Below are 23,404 nucleotides of genomic sequence, written 5' to 3' on the forward strand. Positions count from 1 at the left end.
GTAGTATATATTAGTGCAATATGTAATATATGTATTGCAAAGTCGTCTTTATAGAAACGCACGGAATAGAAATCCTGCCCTGTGAAGGGGGTTAATCCAGGCAGATCCATGTCCCTGGAAATACCGTCATCCTTTTAATGAGGATCACTCGGCAGCTCTGCAGCACAGTTGGGTTCGATCTGCAGAGGCAGATGAAAAGAGAAAGAAGTGCTGGGGAAGGCAGACACAGGATTTCTCCTGTCTCTTTTAAAAGCCATCAATTTAGAACCTTCTGAAAACAGAATAAATATAATGTTACGTATTGGTTCTATATAGAGAACACTACATAAAATATATATTATGGAACATTTTCTGAATGTGTGCTGTATATGTATTTATACTTATAATGGTTCATGTATATGTAGCATTTTATGTGTCTGTTTTATATATTCATGTGGGCTTATATGTACTATGGGTTTACATTCAGTGCTATTTATTTTCATATTTTATATATAAACATGACTGAAAGCTATATAAATACATATGACTGTATTTTATATGAAATATACATGCTGTTTACACACAGTTTATTTGGTACATGTACCAGCACTTTTTAGTAAAACTGTTATTTATTGAATGTAAAAAATACAGGGTTTTTTTCATCCAAGTCCAGGCTGAGGGAGTATCTCCCCAGCTAAGAATGTGCCATGGCACATTCTGTGAATATAAGACATTTTGTATTATCACAATAATATTGTTGTTATTACATATTTGCCCTGTGCTATGGTATATGTATCTCAATACATATATTTTGTTTTTGTGAAGTCAGTGTTACTTGGCCACACCGTGTGTGGGGTGTTCTGTGTGTCTGGGAGCAGCTCCAGTGTCCCAGGCAGGGTGTCAGGACACGGCCTGGGCTGTGCTGGGGCTGAGGGCTGTGGGGCCGGGGGATAAGCTGTCCTAATCCCGTCACTGCAGCCGTTCCGTCTGTGCTGCCACCGCCGCGGGGCCTTCACAGCATCTGCTGCTCCTGAGCGACAGTTTCTGTGTTTGCCCTCAAAAAACCAGAAAAACCCCAATAAAAACAAGCCCTGGAGGTGTGGGGAAGGCTGCAGGTGCAGATGCAGTGCTGCTGGGGCTGAAGGCAGTGAGTGGGAACTCTCAGGCAGGAGAGCTCCCTGGGGCACCTACTGATGCTGGAAATTAACCCCAGGAGTGTTGGCTGCCCCGGCCACCCCATCCTGCTGTAGCTCACCTGTGTGGGTGTTGAAGAGGGCCAGTGGGAGGAAGAGTGGAAACCCAGTATCTAGAAGCAGCTGGATCTGAAGGGTTCTTGCAGCCCCATGGCACAGGGAGTGTTTGGGAGCAGTGGTGAGCCACAGAGCATGTGGAAGTTAAAATCCAGATATGGATTTTATGGGGCTGAGATCTCTTCCTTCTGCCCAGCTAATCCACCCCTACAGAGAAGTGGTCTCACCTTCTCTTTCAGACAGTGCCAGCTATTTCTTGAGTGTCAGGAGATATTGTTTGAGCTGCAAAGGTGCTTTGTTTTAAAATCATATCTTGCTTTTTTCTTCTGTAATTTAAATGCTCTAAGCATCTTTCACTGCAGGTGACACTACCCTCCACACATCAGGAGACTCCAGAGGGGACCAGATCTGCAACAGTGGAGATGCTTGGGGTGAGACCACCTCTTGTGTCCCTGAATGGCTGTGGTCACCTGTCACCACGTCCTGCCCTGCAGGTGTGCTGGTTTTGGCTGGGGTAGAGTTAATTCGATTCAGAGTGGCTGTTCTGGGGCTGTGTTCTTGATTTATGCTGAACACAGGGTTGATAATGTAGTGATGTTTTTGTTATTGCTGAGCAGGACTCACACAGCGCTGGGGCTGTTCCTGCTTTTTGTACAGCCACACTGGTGAGGAAGTTGTGGGTACAAGGGAGATTGGGAGGAGACACAGCCAAGATAGATGATCAAAACTGAGCAAAGGGATATGCCAAACCATATGCTCATGCTCAGTAAATAAAGTGAGGGGAAGAAGGAGGAAGGGGGAGATTTTTAGTGATGGTGTTTGTTTTCCCAAGAAACTGTTTTGTGTGATGGAACCATGTTCCTGCTCTCCTGGAAATGGCTGAACACCTGGCTGCCTATTGGAAACAGTGAATTAATTCTTGGTTTTACTTTGCTTGTGTGATTGGCTTTTGCTTTCCTTATTAAATTGTCTTTATCTCAACCCACAGGTTTTCTGGCTTTTATCCCTCTAATCCTCTCCCTGATCCTGCTGGTGGGGGAGTAGTGAGCAGCTCCTGGGGCTTGGTTGCTGGCTGGGGTGAAACCATGACAGTGGGTTCAGCCAGGCACATCCATGTCACTGAAAATACACCTCATTAAAAATGTGGATCACTTGGCAACTCTGAAGTGCAGTTGAGTCTGGTCTGCAGAAGGGGATGAAGAGAGAATTGAGTGCTAGGGAAGGTAGGTGCAGGGTTTAATTTCTCCTGTCTCTTTTAAAAGCCATTATGATCTGTCATGATAACCCACAAACACCATCAGCCCTTGTGAGCAGCCAGGGAACTGCCAGTGGGCTGCAACAGGTGGCTGACTGCTGACTGAAAGCAGTGTGTCAGACCATGATCCAGTGAGAGCTGCAGGTTCAACAGAGCAGGTGGTTAAAACCTTTAATTTTAACATGCTGTGGCAGGAGAGCTGCTGCCACTGGCACTATAGTGCAGCCTGAGTCAATGTTAGAAAATATTATGACTGAAATCCCAACAAAAACCCCAGAGTGAAGCTCACTGTGCAGACATACAGTGCTCACAGTGCAAAGTCAGGCTTGGCCAGGCTGGACCCACTGCAGATAGTGACATTGTAGAAATGGTGGCACAGCAAGAAATTGGAGGTAGTGCTCCAGTGCACAGATCCTCCTTTTCCTGCAGGCCAAAATAGATCCTCTCATGGCTGAACTGCTCTGCTCCTCCTCCTGCTGGGCACAGCAGCAATGGTGTGCAAGGAGCAGGTCACAGAGGGGCAGCATGCTTCTCTGACAGCCTGCTTCTACTCTGGCGTGTTGCAGGGCAGCAGCTTCCTTTATTTACTTCAGCCTTTACTTAGCAGGTGCCACAAGTGGTCAAACTCTGCCCTCAGTCCTCCACAGACCGTTGGTATGCAGGGGTTGATGAGCAGGGACAAAGCCATGTGCATGCCTGGGAAGGTGCAGGCATTTGTAAAGGAACTGGCGGAGGCATCGCCCTCAGTTTTGCCCAGAGCTGGCACACCTCTATCTGATCATAGTTCTGTGTTTACAGACCTGGAATCAGCAGCAGAGGAATTAAAAGCAGCATGTTTAGCTGAGAAAGGAGAACATCCCTGCCCTAGACAGGTGTGGTGGCTCAGTCCCTTGCTGCAGCATGTCCATCACAGCTGGCAACCGTGACAGCCAACTGCATGAGCTGCCTGGTGTGCATGTGTGCATGCAGACAGCAAGTGTTGCACAGACATCAAAGCAGCCCCTGACACACCCTCCTGGAGTCCAGCACAACCCACCTCCCCACCCTGAACACCTTCAAGGCTGGGCTCCTCTTGCCAAGGAATGAGTTTTATCTCAGGGCACATGGAATGGCTCAGGATGGCTCTGCCATTGCCCAGTGCTGGTTGGAGCTGGGGGAATTCACCATGCCACAGTTAAAAAAATAAAAACTAAACCAAAACCTTGTTATTTTTGGGAAGCAGGGTGACATTGCAAAGTGGCCACAGTGCAAAGTGGTCACAGGTTGCAGCTGGGAGTGGACACAGTCCTGGTGCTGCAACTCTGCTTATAGACTCATGGTCAGCACATACAGATACCACAGGTGAAAGATAACTGTGCAAATCTGGTTACAAAAATGGGCACTGAGGCTGGGGATGAATGGTGCTGCACTGGACAGTGCAGAACAAAACCTGGCACCATTGTTTTGCAGAAGAGCCATGGGGGATGCTGTGAACTCTGTGGGTTCCCACAGGTAAGTGGACATTGGAAGAATTATTGATGTGGTCATCACATTATCAATGTATGCATTAAAAGATGCATTTCCCATATGAGAATAAAGACAGAAACGTTCTTTCAGAGCAAACTCTGGGCAGCAAACCCTCATTTGCCACATTTTACAGGATCCTGCCCATGCAGGACTCAGGCCAGCCCAGATGTGCTCCCACCACCTGATGCAGAGATGTAGGGAACCCATGTTTGGCTGTGGCAATCTGTGCTCTCAAACCTCAGAACCAAACATGTTCCTCTTACCTAAAAAATGATCCAGCTGACAGATACTTCCTTAGAGAGGCAGATCTGGTAGCCTCCATACTCCTGTGAATCCCAGTTAGACATGCCAGCAGCTGAGTTAGTGTGCTGTGGCTCACACTGCTGCAGGAGGCTTTGCCATCTGAGAAAGCCATGCAGTGATGATGAATGGCATCTCACCTTGAGGACAGTGAGTCATGGCATGGCCCAAGCTTTATTTTACTACATCTCTGTTCCCTGAAAGTAGCAACACACTGACTGAGAGCAAATTCCAGAAATAAGCTTGGTTCACTGGCCTATGTGCTCCAGGGGTGCCTTAGGGGAGCTGTTTTTACCCTGTGACTCTCTGGATGCTCAGAGGTGTCCTGTGAAGCTTTATCTTTCAAAAACTTCAGTAGCTCTACCCTTGATCAAGCCTTCCTTTGTCCTTGGGCATGGGAGGGGATCCTCATGCCCCTGCCCAGCAGCCTCCTGGAGACTGCCTGGTAGACCTGGGTCACTCAAAGCACCCAACAGTGAAACCCTTTGGGATCCTTTCAGGAGAGGGACGTCACACAAACACCAATGGCATAAATGCCTCTCACCATGGAATCCTGATCTGAGCCTTACCCAGGCCTGGGCTGAACACAGGTCTAACAGCAACAGCGGCACCCGGCGATGTCTGCTGTTCTTCTCATCTTCAAAGCATTAGCTGGTGAGAATTAATCCTCATACCAGGCAGGCAAGTCTCATGACTCTTGCACCACAGAGAGGCAGAGTAAATGATGTGATGAAGGGTGAATCAGGTCACAGCTGCGATGAAATCACAGCAGCTCCTGCCTGCCCATCCCGTGACCATTAGACCTTATGTACTCATCAAGGAGGTAGCTGGCATGCAAGGATGTGCAGAAGCCTCTCCACTCCTCTCCTCTCCAGGCAAGTTGCACATCCTGCAGGGAGGTGCTGGGCCATGATTCACCTTTGAAAGCAGATTCCAGTGTTAGCTGAGGTCGAGGAGTCACTGGGTGCATCCTCCAGTGACTCACTCCAAGGGTCTGGCAGTACCAGGGCACCCAGTAAAGAATGCTGAAGGGCTGAGGGAGGCAGCTCTGGGCAAGGTCAGAATGCCAAACTTTTTCTTTGTTGCTTTTGAAAGTCGGAGCTTAAAATTCTAACGCTGTGGGTGGGATCTTGGCTGCTGATATTGGGGTGAGAGGGCCATTTGTGGCCTCAAGGGCAGCCAGCTGCTGCTGCACCTTGGGTGAGTTACCTGATCTCAGGGGGAGAAGACTGCTCCACACTGAAATGGGAGCAGTGCTGAGCAGCAGCTCCTTGGGAACCAGAGGGAGAGGAATACAGTTTCCTGGGCAAATACCTGTAAGGGGTTTGGTGAAAACAAAAAGCACTGAGGAAAAGTAAAATGATGCTTCTGTGAACCTCGGTTTGTAGAAATGTGCCCCTAAACACAAGGTGATGTGCTTAGGACAGACAATAGAGAGGAGAAAGCCACAATAGTACTGGCAGTTCCCCGTGCACAAAAGACAAACAGTGGGGTGTTGTCTGAGAGCCAGCTTCTATGTTCATTGCACGCAACGGGCCAGCCCATCCTCCCTCTTCCCCGTGCTGTAGGTAGAACTAAAGGAGGCAGGAGGCTGGCAGCAAATTAATGTCAGCAAACCGACTGAGAGGAGGAGCAGCCCGAGGGACTTGTATCTTGCCAAATTGGAAAAATATTCCTTGCTTACAGTAAACTAGCTGACAACAGGGATATGATTTCATAGAAAATATATATTTGCCATGTGAAAGGGTGGCTCCACCCCCTGCTCGCTGCATTAAGCCCAGGATTTTGCAGTCAGGAGCTGTTAGTACTGAACATTCAGTTCCACAATGCAGAGGATATGGAGTACAGAGCTACAGTGGGCAAGAGGCCAGCAGCTTCTGAACCGGCTGGGGCAACAGTCCTGCAGGATGCAGGCTTCTCTGTGGGACAGCAACAAACCAAGCCAAGAGCTGGGTCAGCATCAGGGCCTCCCCAAGGTCCAGAGCAGTGTGTGTGCTGCACTGCCAGTGCTGGGGAAAGCAGAAGGCACAGAAAGGCACTAAGCTTGAGGGTATCACACCTGCAAAGATCAAGTCAGCAGTGGGGTTGGCTTGGCTTTGTAGTACAGGTGAGGGTTGATCTCCTAGAATAATCAATGACCTCTTGTAATTATCCTGGGGACATCAAACAGTGGCCATGCCTTTCATCTCTTCTGTCCTCTCTGTGGCAGATCACAGCTGTGGCTCTTACAATAAGTCTGAAGTTTGTTCTTGGTGCTGCAGTGTTATCTGTGGTTTTTGTGGCCCCTGTGTAACAAGCATTGCTGCTGCCTGGCTGCCCACAGCCTCAGGGCACCCAAATTCCATTTTTTACCTGCTTGTATTCTCTGGATGCCTGTTGCAGAGAGGTGGTTAATGTCAAGTACTCCCTTTTTCAGCCTTGTTGCATCTTCATTTTCTTCATTGTCTCTTAAAGTGATTTGGAGCCTTCCGAAGTGGAAAGATGGTGCAATCCAAGGGTAAGCCTGCTACAGAGGACAGATGTCCCTGGAAGGGAAGGTAGGAACACAGATGGAGGGAATGGAGTGTGAAATTTCCACCCTTCTGTCCCTCCAGCAGCCTGCAGAAAGCAGCTGTTTCCATCGTGTGAAGAGTCATCCCTGGGCAGGGCAGTTTCTGAAGGTGAGAGGTGGCCCTGGGCGAGGTCTGGGAGGGTGCCAGGGCACTACAGCCCTGCCCATCAGGCACGCTGCCTGCTCCAGGCCTCCACTCAACATCATGAGGGAGAAAATCCAAAGATAACCCCTTGCTGTTGGACCATACAGCACATTTGCCCTCCCTCACAGACTCTGAAAAGAGCTGTTTCTCTCACTGTGCAAGTGCACATTTCATGGTCATGCTACAGAAAATGCTGTGGGGGAAGCAACCTAAGAAGTTGTTCCTGGATGGCTTTGAAGGTGCCCCTTAGCTGATCCTCTTGTCCCTTAGATGTTTCCAACCCAGAACTATCTGTTTTACAGAACAGATGTGTGAGAGCCCTCTCCTGCACCAGCAGGTGCTTTCCATGAGAGCCAGAGCTGAACTGCTCAGTCTCAATGAAGCCCCACGGGACTTTCTCTGATGCTCATCTCCATTTCTGCAGAAAGTTCCAGCCTGGCTTGCTCTACACTTTGCTTGCCTCCACACCCCCTGGCAGTGCCAGTGGCACACAGTGAGCCCCCCTGCATGAGAGGGCAGCTCGGTACAAAGCTGCTCTGGGGCAGCTGCATCTCATGGGTGCCCAGTGCAGCCACAGGAGCTGCTTGCAAGGGACAGCCAGGATGATTTGCTGTGTAAAAACCCCTTTGGAGAGAGGAGCGTGGTTATTAGAGAGTTCCGATCCTCCACCCTGTTGGTAGGATACACAACTTTTCCTAAACACAGCCTGTCCAGCCGCATTCCTGAAGCACACATTCCTTGCCAGCGTAGCTCACCCAGAGTGTGTCCAGGAATAGCACTGCAGCTTCATGTGGGACCTCTCCCAAATACATCTTTAATTGAATGGGGCCACTTGGCCCATGTGCTTGAACTCAGACCAGGACCAGTATTGTAATTACTGTTCTTCTTCCCATTTTCTACCCAAGGCCACCTATTCTTTATCTCTCACATCTATGACTTACAAGCACCACTATTTCAGCTTTGTTTTCTGTATCACTGCCCTCTTTTGGGCTGCCCCTTGGGGCAGCATGGGTGCCAGTGACCAGGGACACTGGTGGAGTCACCTTCTTGAGTTCACATGGTTAAGGCTTGTTGTTGTGCAGCCGGAGGTACTAATTTCTGTCTCTGAAGCCACATAGCTGAGATTCAGCTGGCTATTCGTAGCCACAAAGAATGCTTTGCTGGAAGGAGAGTTGCTGGCTTTCTGATTTTTATCGTAAGCCTTGTGATAGCTGGCTTTCTCTTGACAGCACCAATATCTGGAGCATAGTTTTGGGGTGAGAAGCTCAGCTTTCAGTTTAAATCCAGAATGCACATTTGGAGCCCTGACAATTGCAGAGAAGATACAAAGTAACTTCCAAGCATGCTCCCATGACTCAGAAAATGCAAATTAACGCTGTATTTTGGTTAAAAAGACAATCAGGAAGGAATATTATGTTTTTTAAGGCTGCACAGTGGTCCTTGAGTATTTGGCACTGGCAGTCTCAGGGAAAGATGCCAGTGTATCAGGCCTTTTTTTGTTATGGGGAAGCTTATGTGTAATTTTGAGAACCAGGACTGCAGAGATTTAGGTGTCCTGGAACAGCTGACAAACTCTTCCTTTCACTGTGAGGCCATGCTTGGAAGGGCACAGCTGCTCAGTGGGCCACCTCTCATGCCCAGGACTTTCACACCAGGCTGGCTCCTTTCCCTTGCTCTGCTTATCACTGCCCACAGGCAACCTTAATGCCAGCACTCTTCATCTGAATACATACAAGTGAGATATTTTTGTAATACTTTTCTTTTTTTATGAATAACTGCATGAAAACTGAACCTTTTCTTACCAGACCTCCAGCCCACTTCACATCTGAGTTTTCCCCTTCCAGCAGGTACTGAAGACATAACTTATGGGCTTTGGCTTCATCTCTCTCAGACTTGGTATTGCTCCAGTACAGGCAAAGGCTTTAGGGCTCAGCAGCAACAGTTTTAAATACTTATTTTGTGCTTTTCTGTGCTGTGTGCAGACATAACCACAGTGGTCAACCCCTGCTTTCAGCTTCCCCTTCGATGCCTTGTGATGTTTACATGGTGCGTAGTGTTCTGCAAGCGTCAGACAAACAGAAATAAAAATCAAAAGTGTTGGTTTGCTTTTCAGGACTAACCCCTGGAGTCAACAGCCATTCACTCCTTGGAACCTTTAACTCTCACAACAAGAGGCTTTAAGAAGAAATAAATAGAGTATCAACTTAGGGTTCCCATGTGTGTGTTTTCATATGAAAGCATTAAAAATCTAAACGCAGCATGAGAATGAAGCAATAAAGCATCTGGACTTTCTTGGCCAGGCATGGACTTGAGCATGCCTGATTTTTCCAGGAAGCAAGTGGATTTGCAGAGAAAAGTGCCAAGTAGTCACAGCAGCATCACTGTTATTACAAGGATGGATTTTTCAGCACACGCTGTGCTGAAATGATGATGGGCGGCTACTGCATTTTTGAGAGTTCTTTGTTTTTCTGCGTGCAATGGGAACTCAGCTCCTAGAAGACACAGGAAAAGGGGAGGCAGCCTAGAGATAGCCCAAGAGAGATACTCTGCAACATGTTTTTCATCAGTCCAGAGCTGGTAGCTGCAAAGAAAGGGGCCCAATACTGATACCTGCCAAAGTAGGAATGAATTCAGATTAAGTATTTCTTTAGCTGCAAAATCTTTCCCAGGACTTAGCTGAGAAAGAGGCAGTCTTCTCCTTGTAAAATAGAAGGAAGATCTAAGGAGTACTAAATCTATCTTTATAAATACATATCTAGTGGCTTGTTTTTTAAATTTGAAAGCATCACTGAAACTGCAGGGAACACCTGCTGCTTTGAGAGTGTTCCCATTCAGAGGACAAGCTCTGTCTCTTACTAGAGTTAGACAGCCTCGTGCTGAGTTGCTCATGTCAACACTTGAGTGATGGCAGAAGCATTTTATAGAGTATCACAAATTCCTTTCACAAAGGCTGAGGAATAAGCTGTGATAATATCTCAAGGTCACAAAAAAGCCCCTTTATATTCCACAGGGGTTCAGATAGTTGGGGTTGATGGAAAAAATTAATCCAGCCCATAGAAAATTGTGGTACAGAACTGCAGGACTCTGAATAACTCAGCAAACTCAGTGGGTTCCTAATTCCAGTGCCCAAACAGGCCACCTGCATAGCTAGAACTTAGATTTTTGGGTTTTATTGGCAAGAGCTGCTGCACACTAAGAGCCTCTGAGCTCTGCAGAAGCAGTTAGGTTCTCTACCCAGCTTTTCCAAACCACCCCTAAAGGGGAAAAAAAAGTTACCTGTCACTCTTTGTTGGCTCATGGTAAGATATGTGAGCTGCCACATTACAATTAAAGGCCAGTTGAGGAGAAAATTTTGTTCCTCTGATCCAAAATGCATCACCTGGCCCAGAAGAGGACTTTTCTTCTGTTTTATGACAGCCAAGAGGCAAAATGGCCAGAGTTTAACAAGTCCTTGGGCACAAGGAGAGCTGGAGGAACACTGTGGCTCCATGCTTCCTGTGTGCACCACCTGTAAAGTGATGGAATCGGCTCCCACTCAGTCAGATTACCTTGGATCCACTGGAATCAGAAGTCTGCTCTTAGGACAGTTATCCTGACTCAGCTCACAGGCAGGAAATTCTTACATTTCAGTAATTAACTTTGAGAACACATTTATCAGCTGAGTCTGTCCCAGCCTGCTCTTTAGGTTACAGGTTCCTGGGAGCAGGAGTTGCTTTTTTTTCAGAGCTATGTTCTCTGATGTGATTTCCCACTCATATTTCATCAAAAAAGGTGAGTCCTCATAAGTTTACGTTTAATTTAAAGTTCTCCTGCTCTAACTCACCAGACATGTGCCCAGGCTAGGTGGGACACAATAGCTGTATCCATCTGGGAGTTCAAAACACTCTCCTCTTCTGCTGCCTGAACAGCTAATTTGGCATCTGCAGCTGCTGTTGAGAACTTTCCCACTGATATCAATGCAGCAGGTTTTGATCTTGAATTTGCAGTGTGTGTCCCTAAAGAGTACTCTAGCCTGAAACTCTGTGGTGGTTCAAATGAGGCTTTTTGCTGATGGCTGCAGTCCCCTTCCACCAACCCTGCTGGAGGCAGAACTTGTGGTCAAGAAGAAAGATTTCCCAGAAGATTCTGTGCTATGTATTGGAGGGTGCTGAGCACTGTGCAGTGTATGCTGACTTTTACAGTGTGACCACTGTAAGTTCACCATCTGGAGCACAGGGAAGGGAAACACTTCTGGATCCAAGCTTAGTGATTCCGCTGAACATGAAACTCATGTAAGTGCTTAGAGCATTCATCTTTTGGTTGGATATCCAGCAAGAATTGCAGCAAAATTAATTTCAGATAATAGAACTGAGGCTGACTTAATGGAGAAAAAGCCTGGAAAACTTTTCTGGAAGGGGATGTGTTGCAGGTATCTATATCCATATCCATTAGGGGAAGGACATTAGCTGTGGTGTGGGAGGTAATGACAGACACATGGGCCCTGACAGAGCTCCTGTCATGTGTCTGTGGAAAATACGGATCATCCAAGGCAGCGTGTGTAGGAGAATTAGGAAACCTTGAAGAGGTGACAGCTGATTAAACAGCTGAAGTTTTAGATCTCTCTGAGCTATTTGATATTCAAAGACCCATCATAAGACAGCTACCTTAAGCTGCCTGATACCAGTTTTTCCCACTGTTCCCAGGCACTGCTGCTTACTTGTACAAAGCTGTTACTGTTTAGTCTGTGCAGAAACAGCCTTTGTCATCATATTGGAGTCCAACTCCTCCAGCTAAATTAGATCCTTGTAGCAGTGAAAACAATATACAGCTCTGCAAGCCAGAATGTAAATTTATTACTTTTCCCATAAAACTAATTTCATAATGTCTTTGGAGCAAGCCTCCTTGCTGTCTTTGAAACAGAGCATTTAAGTTGAAGAAAGAAAGGGAAGGTAAAGTCAACTTAAAATCTTCAGACCCAAGATTAGCCCCAAAGCATTCATGTCATCATAGTAGGAAGCCACCTTACCTTCTGGTGTGGTTTCACTGCAGCTGATAGCTTAGAGAATGACTGATACCATGAGAACAGTTCATCTCTTTTCACCCTTCCCCAGTGCTGGGATTTGTGCAAGATTACAGTCAAATGTATCTCTCAAGAAAAGTCAGCTGGGGATACCACTCAATGTCCTTATCTTGATGGACCCTCAAAGCCATTCTCCATCCCAATATTCAGTCTTATCTGGATATAAACAGATATGCTCAGTGCATCTCTGGGCCATCTTCTCCACATGGTCACACTATACAATATCAGCTGTTTCAGCACAAGTCAGTGTAAAACCAAAATGGCTGAAAGATTTGTAGGTGTGAAGAAGGGACAAAATGCAAAGCACAGATGGATGCTATTCCCAGAGAGGAGGGGAATGCGTGGGGGGTAATTTGTGCTCTTTGTTGATCCTCTTTACTGAGGTGTGTGGGGTCTAAATGGATCTTCCAGGGAGCCTTGGGTAAAGACCTGAGGATTTAGGTGATGTCAATTATGCCATGAATTTGTGAGTTGCCGCACACTGATAGAAAAACCACAGTCTCTCCAGAAAGGGGAGCCCATTTTCTGTCCTGGGGGGGACTGAGGTATGGAGAGCAGAGATTCCTGCACTGATCTGTCTGACTAAGCCCACATAATAGGCTTCACATCAGTAAGTCTGAGGCAGACAGTAATTGTGGTAACATGGGCTTAGTGGTGAAAGCACGGATCACCACAGGTAAACCCCAGCTGTGAAGAACATTCTCTCTTCTTTTTTTGCTCCTCACCACATAGGACTTCATTTTATAATTTAAAATTGTAGTGTGATTGGCACCCCAGATCAGAACCAACAGATGAAACGAAACCTGATACCCCTCCCTGCTTTTTAAAATAATATTCCAAAAATATCCCCCTGTTTCCCAGGCACGGATATCACAAAGGGCAGAAGAGGACATCAGCTCCCAGATCTTATCTTAGCCTATGTGTTGTCTATACAGTGTGCCTAAATATTTCTGTCATTAACAACAGAGAGGAAAAAGGGGCATTCTCTCAGCAGGCAAAATGTCTGACTGTGATATTTCTACCAGGAAAAGGTTAAATTCAAGTGTATGACATTTTTCATGAAGTTCCTGCTTTCCAGGGAAACTCTGGGTTTAGAAACATTAAGAGGTTGCAATAATTGTGATGTTACCTCATTGTGCCCCAGTAGGCAGGATTTTTGTTTCTCTGCTTTTCCATCCTTTTCTATGGGCTGTCTTTATGAGCCACTCAAAGTCTTCTGTGGTGCAGCCTCAATGACTCTCATAACACCATTTTTCTTCCTGAGAGGACATCTCCAGTGCTTCCTGCGGATTTTGTTCCTAGCCAGTGAAATGGCGCATACAGTTGGCAGCATAAAATGCATTAACAACACCAAAATGTTTAATGGGGATACCATGTTCATGGTTTTAATTTACTTTATCCTGTACAGGTTATCAGGAGCAGCCAGTCTGGCAGCAAACTGAAGGCTTTTTTCCTAAAAAACGCCACACAGAGATGACATACAGGACTGGGACAAACGATCCCGATTCAATGGACATTGAAAACAACAAAAAATTGAGCCTGCACATAAAAGTTTTAAAGGATGCAACTGATCCCTGCGAATAAACCACTGTTCTGGTTTGCTGGACTAACATAGTGAGATAAAAACTCAAGTGGCAGATACCAGATTTTTGGCCTAGAATGTACTTCTTGGACTAAATTCCAAGACTAAAATACAGTTACAAAGGCAGGAGCTTATCCAGTAATGGGTTGATTTGTTCTTCTGGAAAGACATTGCTTTACCAGTGAACCAGAAGGACATCTTTTCTCAGAAAACACTGCTGTGAACTTCAGAGGCATTGTGTTACATCCAGTGTTCATCTCTCTGATATGTTGGACAAAAATACTCAATCCAGAATAATAAGGTAGTGGTCTGTAATTTTGCATATTAAGAAATCTAGTCTTAAAAGCCATCAGACAGTAGCTCCCATTGCCTTAGCCCCTATTACAGGAAAACATGGTGTGTGTTTCAGTGCTGCAGGTAGCACTAGAACTGTCCCCTCTCAAAGAAGATATAACATTATGCCCAACATAAAATTGGCATGGATCTGCTTCTTCAGTATTTGGAGAAGAGTCCTGCTGGTCCTCCATTATATGTTCCAGACATTTTTCATTCCCTCCCAGATAAAATGCCCTGCTGATCTAATGGTAGAATTTGGCTCTCAAAGCTAGAAAGCTCCAACTGTAGCCAAAGTAATATCCTAAAATAGAAAGAAAAATGAGAAACCAGAAATGTTGTTTTCCTCTTTCAAAAGTTTCAGCAGGAAACTAGCAGTGAGAAACCACTAAAGTGGCTCTCTTCCAGCTACCTCTCCCAGTCTGGTCACTGCCTGAAATATTCAAAAGATCCCTTATCCTAAGGTCCAAAGGCACCTTGATTTCATGCCTGTGGCCCCAGTATCACTGGAAACCACCTAAAGTTAATTTAGCTCAGGATTTGGTCTTTCTGTATGAATCAGTTTTAGGGAAGCTGACAGCTACAAATCCCTGTGTTTTTGTTCTGATGAAAACAGCCTGATGATCTAAATTTAACAGTTGGTTTCACAATGCTCATTTTTGACTGTAAGTAAAATCACCCTGGAAAAGTAGCTTAGAGTAGGAAGAGATATGTTTTCCGGATGCTGGAAAAGCGAATTAAAAAAAAAGGCAAGCACGACAAATTTATCCTCATTCACATTTTAGATTGCTTTGTACTTTCTGTTTGGTATCTCTGGATAAATACTGTGAGTAAAAATGATGCTAATTACAGAAGAGATTAATAATTTCTGACCCCATTTCAGAGGAAGATGTAGCACATATCTGTGGTGTTTGGGTCATGGGAAACAATGCCTGCAGATCAAATCTGTGTTGTGAATGGTTTTTTCACATGAGGAAACCAGACAGAGTATTTTCCAAGATGAAGAAGATTCTTCATTCACACATTTATTCTGATGGATTCCTTCTTGTAAACAAATTATCCCTTTCACTCACCCTATGGTCACATTACTACACTTCAGCAATATAAAGAGACCATAGACTGGATGTAAATATAATTTATAGTTGAAGAATGGCATAAATCACCTGCACATTATGAGGCAATCTAGTGCAAATAAGACTGGTGCCTCTACAATGAAAATCTGCTCCCAAGAGTGACAAATGGCATCTTCTACTCAGCTTTTTGTATTTGAAACAACATCTGCTTTCAAATAAGCCAGGATGGATTCCAGAGGATGACCTGATCCTGCTCCTCCTAGTGCCTTGTCAGCAGATCACCAGGTTCTAGCCATGCAAATCCACGGAAGAAAGGAAGATGTTCACATGTCCTTGGAAACATGATTTTTATTATTTGGGAACATCCTGAACCTCGGATGCCAGCAGCATTTTTTCAGTCTAGCAATTAGGGGAAAAGGCATTGCACTTATAAACTGGGAGCAGCAGAGAGCAGCTACTTGAGAAATTACACACAGGCTTTCTTAATACATTGCCACAGCCCCCCCAAAACTGGAGATGTGGAGAGAGGACCCTCCATGGCTCAGGACTTGCCTTTGGCCATGTCCTACTGATCTAGGGGTGACAAGTGTCCCCTCTGCCTGTGCAGGTGCACATCTGCACAGACACCTGTGAGGAACTGGTTGGGAAGTGGGTGCCAAGGGCACAGGTATGGTCCAGGCTGCTGTCCTGTCTGAGCCCTGGGCCTCCCCTGCCCTGGGTTTCTCGAGGTGTCTCCAAGGCTGGTAGGTGCTCGAGCATGAGTCATCCTCATCTTGCAATTCCTTGGAAGTAGTTGTCCCAAAACCAACCCACAGATGAGGAGTGACACCACCTGTCCAGCACCTCTGTGAGCACCTTCTCTCCTGGAGGAGCTCCTCCTGCATTCCCCAGGAGAGCTGCTGGTGCTGGGACGGGCGGTGACTGGGCAGGAGCTGGGTGCGGCCGGAGGAGCCGCGCTCACGGCACAGGAATGCGAGGTGCCTCCCTGGGCTGCACTGCCAGTGCATTGCTCTGCCTGCATGTGACAGGTGAGCAGGCAGTGTGGCATGAGGCTGCTCTCTGGCCCAACCATGGGCTGCTGTCAAGCAGGATGTCTGGGTGGACGGCCCAGTGCTCAGGTCTTTGCAGCAGTCCCACCAGCTGTCCCACCCACTGTTGCTCTGCTCTGACCTGTCCTCTTATATCACATTTCTGTTTTAGTGTTTGGTCCTCAAGACAAATACAGCAATAAAAATAACTCTTTTTACATTGCTTCTTTACCACAACTGTGCCAGTCCCTTGGACCTTTAGTTTAGAGTAGACTGCAGCGTGTCTGGTCTGCTTTGTGGCTGCCTTGAGTGTCAATCTCTTTGTTCTGCCTGGCTCAACCCTGGCCCTGCTCTTTGGGCTTCACTCTGCTTTGCCCTGTCCACACTTACTTAAAAAGAGAAATTCTTTCTCCATTGGGCCTTGCTCTTTCCTAGGAGGACAAATTTTTCCCACTCTGAGGACTTGGAGAATTCACAGGCTTAGGTTGGAGCTCAGCCACCAGCAGCCCTAGTCTGTCAAGGACTGTGGATTTATAGGGCCAGGAAGTCTGGAGACACTCAAGAGAGTACCCTGTTTTCTTGGGTATTTCTCAGCCCATGTTGCCTACTCCTTGTTGTAGAGCTATAGTTTGATTCCTCTGAACAATTTAAAGTGAGGCTCTTAATGAAAATCTTAAAATACAATATCCCTTGAGGGACTCCTTACAGTACAAGAACTGGTTTTGATGACAAAGGCCAGCTCATCAGCAGAATTAATGAGTGCAGCATCAGTTTAGCATCAGTGAGGCTTTGTTGATTTGCAGATGCAGAGGATTTGGCCTCAGTGCCTGGTCTATATTATTTTACAGCAGATAATGAATGCAGCATGCCGTGCTCGCTTTTCTTACCCTTCTCTGAAATCGCAATTTTACTGACCTGAAAGTATTTTCCCACTATTAAACTTTCAGTCAGGACAAGTCCTTTTTAAGATGCTGAACACCACAGGATGCCTTCTCCTTGTGTGGGAACAGCTCTGCTGTACCAAGAGGAGGTGTGATCTTGACTTTTGGGATAGAGATTCCTTGTGGCACTGACTCATATACTGTAAATTTGTGCTCATTTTCACATCTTCCTCCTGATCCTGTTTTAGGCTGCATTTCCATTACTCCTCCACCCTGGGGGAGGAATCCTCAGCCAACACAGCTCTAACCCGGAAACCACAGGGGATGAAAAGACCTTTCATAGCAATAATGATGCCATGTTCCTCTCCTTTGCAGCTGCATTTTGAAAACAAAAGATCAGGAGGCAAAGGCACCACCCACAAGCAGAATTTGCAGCTCTGCAGCCATCGGGGACTGGTGCAAGCGGGCCTGATGCAGATGTCAGAGAACATACTTCTATTGACACCAGGGAACAACAAGAACTGAAAGTACAACCTAATCCAGGGTGAGAACAATGTCTACTTTTGCATATTTAGCAAAGATAGCCTTGAGCCCTGCACTGAGGCTTAACTTTTCCCACACCATAACATATCTTCATATTTTTATAATCATCTGTTTGGGTCCATAAAGACCATATAATGCCTGCAAAATAAGGTGGTGGATGCACTTCCAGTTTGATGCCCCTCAGTAGATACCCATGCCTGCAGCAGACACCCATGCCTGTTCACATTCCAGCTCCAGTGTCCATGAAAGATTTCCCATAAAACAGATAGGAGGATGCTTGGAAGTACCTCCAATAGTTTGGTGAGTCTGTAGTTCAACACAAAGTGTAAAACAGGTTGAAGACTGTGGATTATGACTTCTTTCTACTACAACATATTGCTAGGCCAGGTTTAGCTGCATGCTCTGGGCTGAAGCACTCCTTGGGACTTGCCTTTCCAGCATGTATAACACTTTTCAACTGGCAAAGGGTAGGTGATTGACATCAGACAGAAGGCCTGATTTCATCAAGGCTTTGGCATGCCACTTGCTGGAAAATGTATTCCAATAAGTGCCACCCAGAGTTATTAAATGTGGCAGCAAAAGGTGGACAAAGTTCCTGCCAAGGAGCTGCCACTCTGGGCTAGTTTGGTCTCTGCTCATGCAGGCAGGCCTGATGTTAGTCATCAATGGGAAAAGGTCAGTGGGACTAGGGAGGGTCTGGCTGCACCTTTTGAAGCCCTGGGCACATGGCAGCAGGGTAATCTTGTAAGCTTAATATATTAAAATACAGCTCTTCCTTCTCTTGGGCAGCCTTTTGAATGTGAGTTGGAGGTCAACAGTGACTACAGTATTTTGTGTTTATTTTACATGTCAGTGCTCACATGAGGAGTAGAACAGTGGAGAACCCAGCTCAGTGAGACACTGAAAAGCCTATGGGAAGTCTTTCTGAGCTTCTCCAGAGACTGTTTCAAACCTTGTGCTAATTGTTTTCTTCTTGACTGCTCTGAGTTCACTCCCATAGCTGCCAGGCCTTGATAATCTCTGGAGCACAGTTCTCTTCTTGGATTTCTCTCACTGTGTCTGTATGACCTGTCCTCTGCTGGGCAGAAACTTGCAGGGTCACATGAGGTGCCTCTGCTGGGCTGGAAATGGGAATGGGTTATTTCTTCTGAGTTGAGTGGGTCCCTAAAATACAAATCTCATTTTAAATAACATTTAACACAGCTGAGTGCATTTGTCTTCTCCAACATGCAAACTAGAGACCAGCTATTTTCTGCTCAGCATGGAAAGGAAACAGGAGAACTGAGACAGCAACACCCACATCTGTGAAGGTATTTAAGCACTTGCTGGGATCCTTGCATCGTGGCCAAGCTGTTTGTTGATAGTAAGACACAGTCTGTGCAGCAGATGCCTAAATCCCATTTTTCCAAAGTCCTAAGGTACAGTATTTATCACTAGGTCGTGTTTCTCCAAAGCTCCTTGCAGGACCAATTATAGGAAAGGGGTGAGGCTACATGTGCAGGTTCCTCTGTTTATTTTCCATGGTGCCCCATCCCTGCAGACACTTTTCCACCCCGTGTTGTGCAGGCGTCTCAGCAGAGGTTGCTCTCAGCACCCAGCACCACTCGTTCCTTGTGGATGCCACAGAGGAACCACCTGTTACTCTCAATCTGGCAGTGTTTCCTCATCTTCCCTGCATCCCCATTTCAACTTCTGTAACTACATCTGTGTGACCTGTTTTCTCCTGCTGTGTAGAAACTTGGGCAGTCACATGGGGATATGTGGGGTCACTCGTACTCCCCTGACCCTGTAAATGTAGAAGGGTTAGTTTATTTCCAGAAAGTATGGTTTACATATGGTTTTCCTTTCATTATTTTAGATGTCAGCTAGAAGGGCTCTGCTTGTTCCCTTTAGTAACAGCAAGTAAATAGCCGACCTGTTTAGAAAAACTTAACACTAGAGACCTGGAGAAATCTTTGGATGCAAGATGCATGCTGAACTTTGTGTGACCCTCTGTAGAGAAACATTAGCTTAATATATTAGTAAATGTTTTTTAGTGAAGATAAAAGAATATTAGAGAAAATATACAAGGCTTGAGGTCCAAGTTCCCTGTGCAGTCCATTTCCCATTGAAATCAAATGGCCAAAATGAAGAGGTCAGCAAAAGTTTGCTTGAATTCTGACTGAGGAAAACAAGGAAAGCTCTTTGCTCACTCCAAGCAGTGCCATTACCAAGAGGACCTGGTCACAAAGACCAAGGCTAGAGTTTTCAAAGGCAGTTGCTTGATTTGCTTGCCCTGCTTGAAGCACACTGAGTGGAACTGCTTTTGGGAAGGTGTGAAAAACAGGGAGATCCAGGAGCCCCTGTGATAGTCCTGGGAGACAACCAATGTCACAAGGCTGCTTTGAAGCATTTGACCTATCTACTGTCAGATCAAGCTCCAGGGCATAAAGTAGGAATTCTGACTTGCACAAGTGCTGACGAAGTTTATGCTGGTGAGTCTCCTGGGTGGCAGCTTGGGCACCTTCACACTGTGTCCCCTTTTGTACTGAGACACACATGCAGAGGCCAAAGAATGAAGATGTCTCATGTTAACTGTAAGATTTCTGGCTGAGTTGAGCTTACCAAGACAGGTGGTGAGTGCAGGCACCCAAGGAATCATACTTGGAAGACAAGATTGAAGGACTCCTGCAGTTCACAAATGCTGCTTGGGAACTGGATAGTCAAGTACTGCCAGTTCTGAGGATCAGCTTAAAGTTAATAGAGTGATGGCAGGTGCCCAAACATCTTTGCAATCCTACATTTGCAGAGATGTTTTCATCACAGAGCAGACAAAATAAAATGGTTTTTAAAAACAACACACAACTGCAGGTCTCTGTCCTTGCTACTGAGTATATGAAATTTAAACTAAAAAAAAAAAAAATCGTAACAAAAAAAGGGAATGAATTCCTATAAATTGGAGAAGCTTGAAAGCAGCAGGAATGTGTGAGACTTCAATGCATTTTTATCCTATTAAAATAAAACAGATGCTGAGGGGATGTTACAAGAAGGCATCTCAGAAAGGCTGGTGTAAAAACACTGAAAGAACAGAGAAACTTGCTTTTTCCAGGAAGACAAGCAAGGACCTGGTTCTACAGACCTGGGATGTAGAAATGCATGTTGTTTGGCATGATCTGAAATTGCAAACTTGGGAATTAATTGAGTGCATGGAGTGCTCCATACATCTATACATCATTATGCTGAATTTGGGAAAGAGTTTCAGATGACCTTAAAGGGATGATTTTTAAATCTTCAAGCTTACTTGGGAGATTGCCTCCAAGAAAGAGAGCCTTTGCTTAAGTGAAAGCATCACTAGTCCATGGACCCAATCCACCTGCAAATCCTGCTGTTGTTTGTGCCCTTTTGATAAGGTCCTCTTTTCCCCATGGGTCTGTAAGTCCATAGTCAATACATACTTGATTTCTATGGAATGCAGTGCTAAAACCCCTACATTTTAAAGGAAAAGGAGATGGGGGCTAATTCCAGCACTTCAACCCTGCTAGTTTTCTTTTTCTTTGTTTTACTTTTAAAAATTAATTAATTAATTTTTTCCTGAGCCTCAGTCAAAATCAGTCCCTTATTCTTTTCATAAGTCCTTGTGGTTATCCAGATGAATACCCATTTATTTAAGATTATAATTATATTAATTAAGAGCACTATTTCTATAGGTGTGGTTGGTTCCTAAAGAGCGAGTAGCTGCAGTAGGATTGTACAAAAGCAATCTTTGGCAATTCACAATTTTTTTAGGCTTTAGCAGATTCATCTTAAATGCCCTTATGGGGCTGGTATCATTGTTATTTTAATGATGTGGCATTGGAGATGTGAAAAAAAAATGTTTTACCCATAATCACACAGCAAGTCACATCCTTTCTCACTTAGTGGTGGTGCCACACAACTGCACTGCTGATACCCACTAGCAAACTAGCTCTCATTTTCACCATGACTGATAACCAAGAGGGTTTCCTCGAGTTAGACTTCAGGCAAAATTCAAAGCAGGCTTTGAGCTGTGAGACACAATTCACAGGCAAATGACATGACCAGAATGAGAAGGGATGTGATCTACCATAGGACTAGAAAGCTAATAGTTCTCAATTTGTCTGTTCAAAAATGTTTACTGAATTTCATACCACAAAAAGAGCAAAATGCTGTCCCCTTTTAATAATAAACATGATTTTTCACTAAAAGAGAAGTAAGACAAGCAGTGATAACAGAAATTCCTCTGAAAACAAGGAATTTGTTTCCTAGCAGATGCAAATCCATTCTGTCTCTCCCTGTTTCCCCCTTCAAATGCACTTGTACGGGTCCCACCTATGCACCAGGCAGGGAGATCAAGATCTGGCTCCACAGGGATGTCCTGAAAGCAAAACTTAATCCAGGGAGATGATAATGGACTCTTGAGTTACTGGCTCCTTCAACTCCATCTTTGTCTTGGACAAACTTCCTCTCATCTCCAAAGAGTTATCTGAGCACAGATCTCAGTATCCTCCTCCCTAGAGTTTATTATGAATTTACGGGGAAAAAAATCCCTTCAGCTACGAAAATTACCCTCATTTGTCTATAAATAGGCTTAACCTCTTAAACTGTGTCAGATGCTGCAGATTCACCAATTTGATCTAGATCTTCAGATCTTCTCTGCTCCTACAGCTCCAGGGCAATGACTCATGCTGTTTGCAAGTGCCTATCCCACTGAGCCTGCCAGCATCAGAGTGTCTGAAGGCTTCCACTAAAACTGGGCAGGGATTTTCTCCTGATCAAGCTGAGCTCACCAACATACTGCAGCCACAAACCACTATGTTGTGCTTACATGAAAATCTGTGTATTTGCAGTAGTCCAGCCACAGATCAATACAGGAAAATCTGTTCTAGAGTCAAACAAATATGATAAAGGCAAAATCCTATTGATCCATGTAATTGTTTCCCTGGCTGCATTTCCCTTCACCGGTGGCAGTCCTTGGAACTACCTGTTACCTTACCTTTGAAATTGCTTTGGAAATATGAAAGGGAAATGTCACAGTATTTTCAGACAATCTAAATGGCTTTTATAGCCTGTTCCTGGAAATCAGAGTTCCTTGAGCTGTCTGAATGCTGTGTCTATAAATAATTTGTTTTTAAAAGCAGAAGGGAGACAATTTCCTAGGTGTGTGCCCATTCCTGGAGTTATCCCAACCCTTCTCCTACCTTTCCTGGGGAAGGTAAAGATCTTTACATGAAAATCAGGGGAAAAAACTCTTCTCCTAGGTGAAGGGTAATGGTTCTCTTCTGGTTATGAGGCACCTGGGGATCAAAAGGTTGGTGCAGCCAGTTTTGTCCAAGTTTCCAGAAAGTTCTGGGCCTTGGCACTTGTTTGATCATATTTGTGTGCTGATCTGTGGACCAGGGAGACACAGGGAAGAGCTGAATTTTATTTTATTTTATTTTATTTTATTTTATTTTATTTTATTTTATTTTATTTTATTTTATTTTATTTTATTTTATTTTATTTTATTTCACTTCTACTTCAGTTATCCAGATTATGGCATAAGGTGTTGCTCTTGCCTAATGCATGAGCTGGATGCTTTGAAAATCCAGCTGATGGTGCTCTGAGGGCCATCTGTGTCCTCAGCTCCCAGCCTCTCATGAGCTCTTTGGAAGGAGGGCCTGTGTATCTCACGTTGCCATCACAAATAACAGGCTCCCAGCTTGATACCGTGATTGACTGTGCATGTCACATTTCATGCCATAAAAAACATATGCTCAAGGTTGGAAGGGTGAACATGCTTTTGGCTTCCCTGCTATTTGTAGTTCAGTTTGCCTGCAACCCTTCTTTCATTGTGTGTTGCTACTTTTCTCCTGAAAAAATTTCCAGAGCCCCCGGGAAGAAGAAACTGGTTTTATTTACTGACATTTGTTCCAAGTTATTATG

This window comes from Catharus ustulatus, chromosome 1 (assembly GCF_009819885.2).
Source record: "Catharus ustulatus isolate bCatUst1 chromosome 1, bCatUst1.pri.v2, whole genome shotgun sequence".
NCBI lineage: Eukaryota > Metazoa > Chordata > Aves > Passeriformes > Turdidae > Catharus > Catharus ustulatus.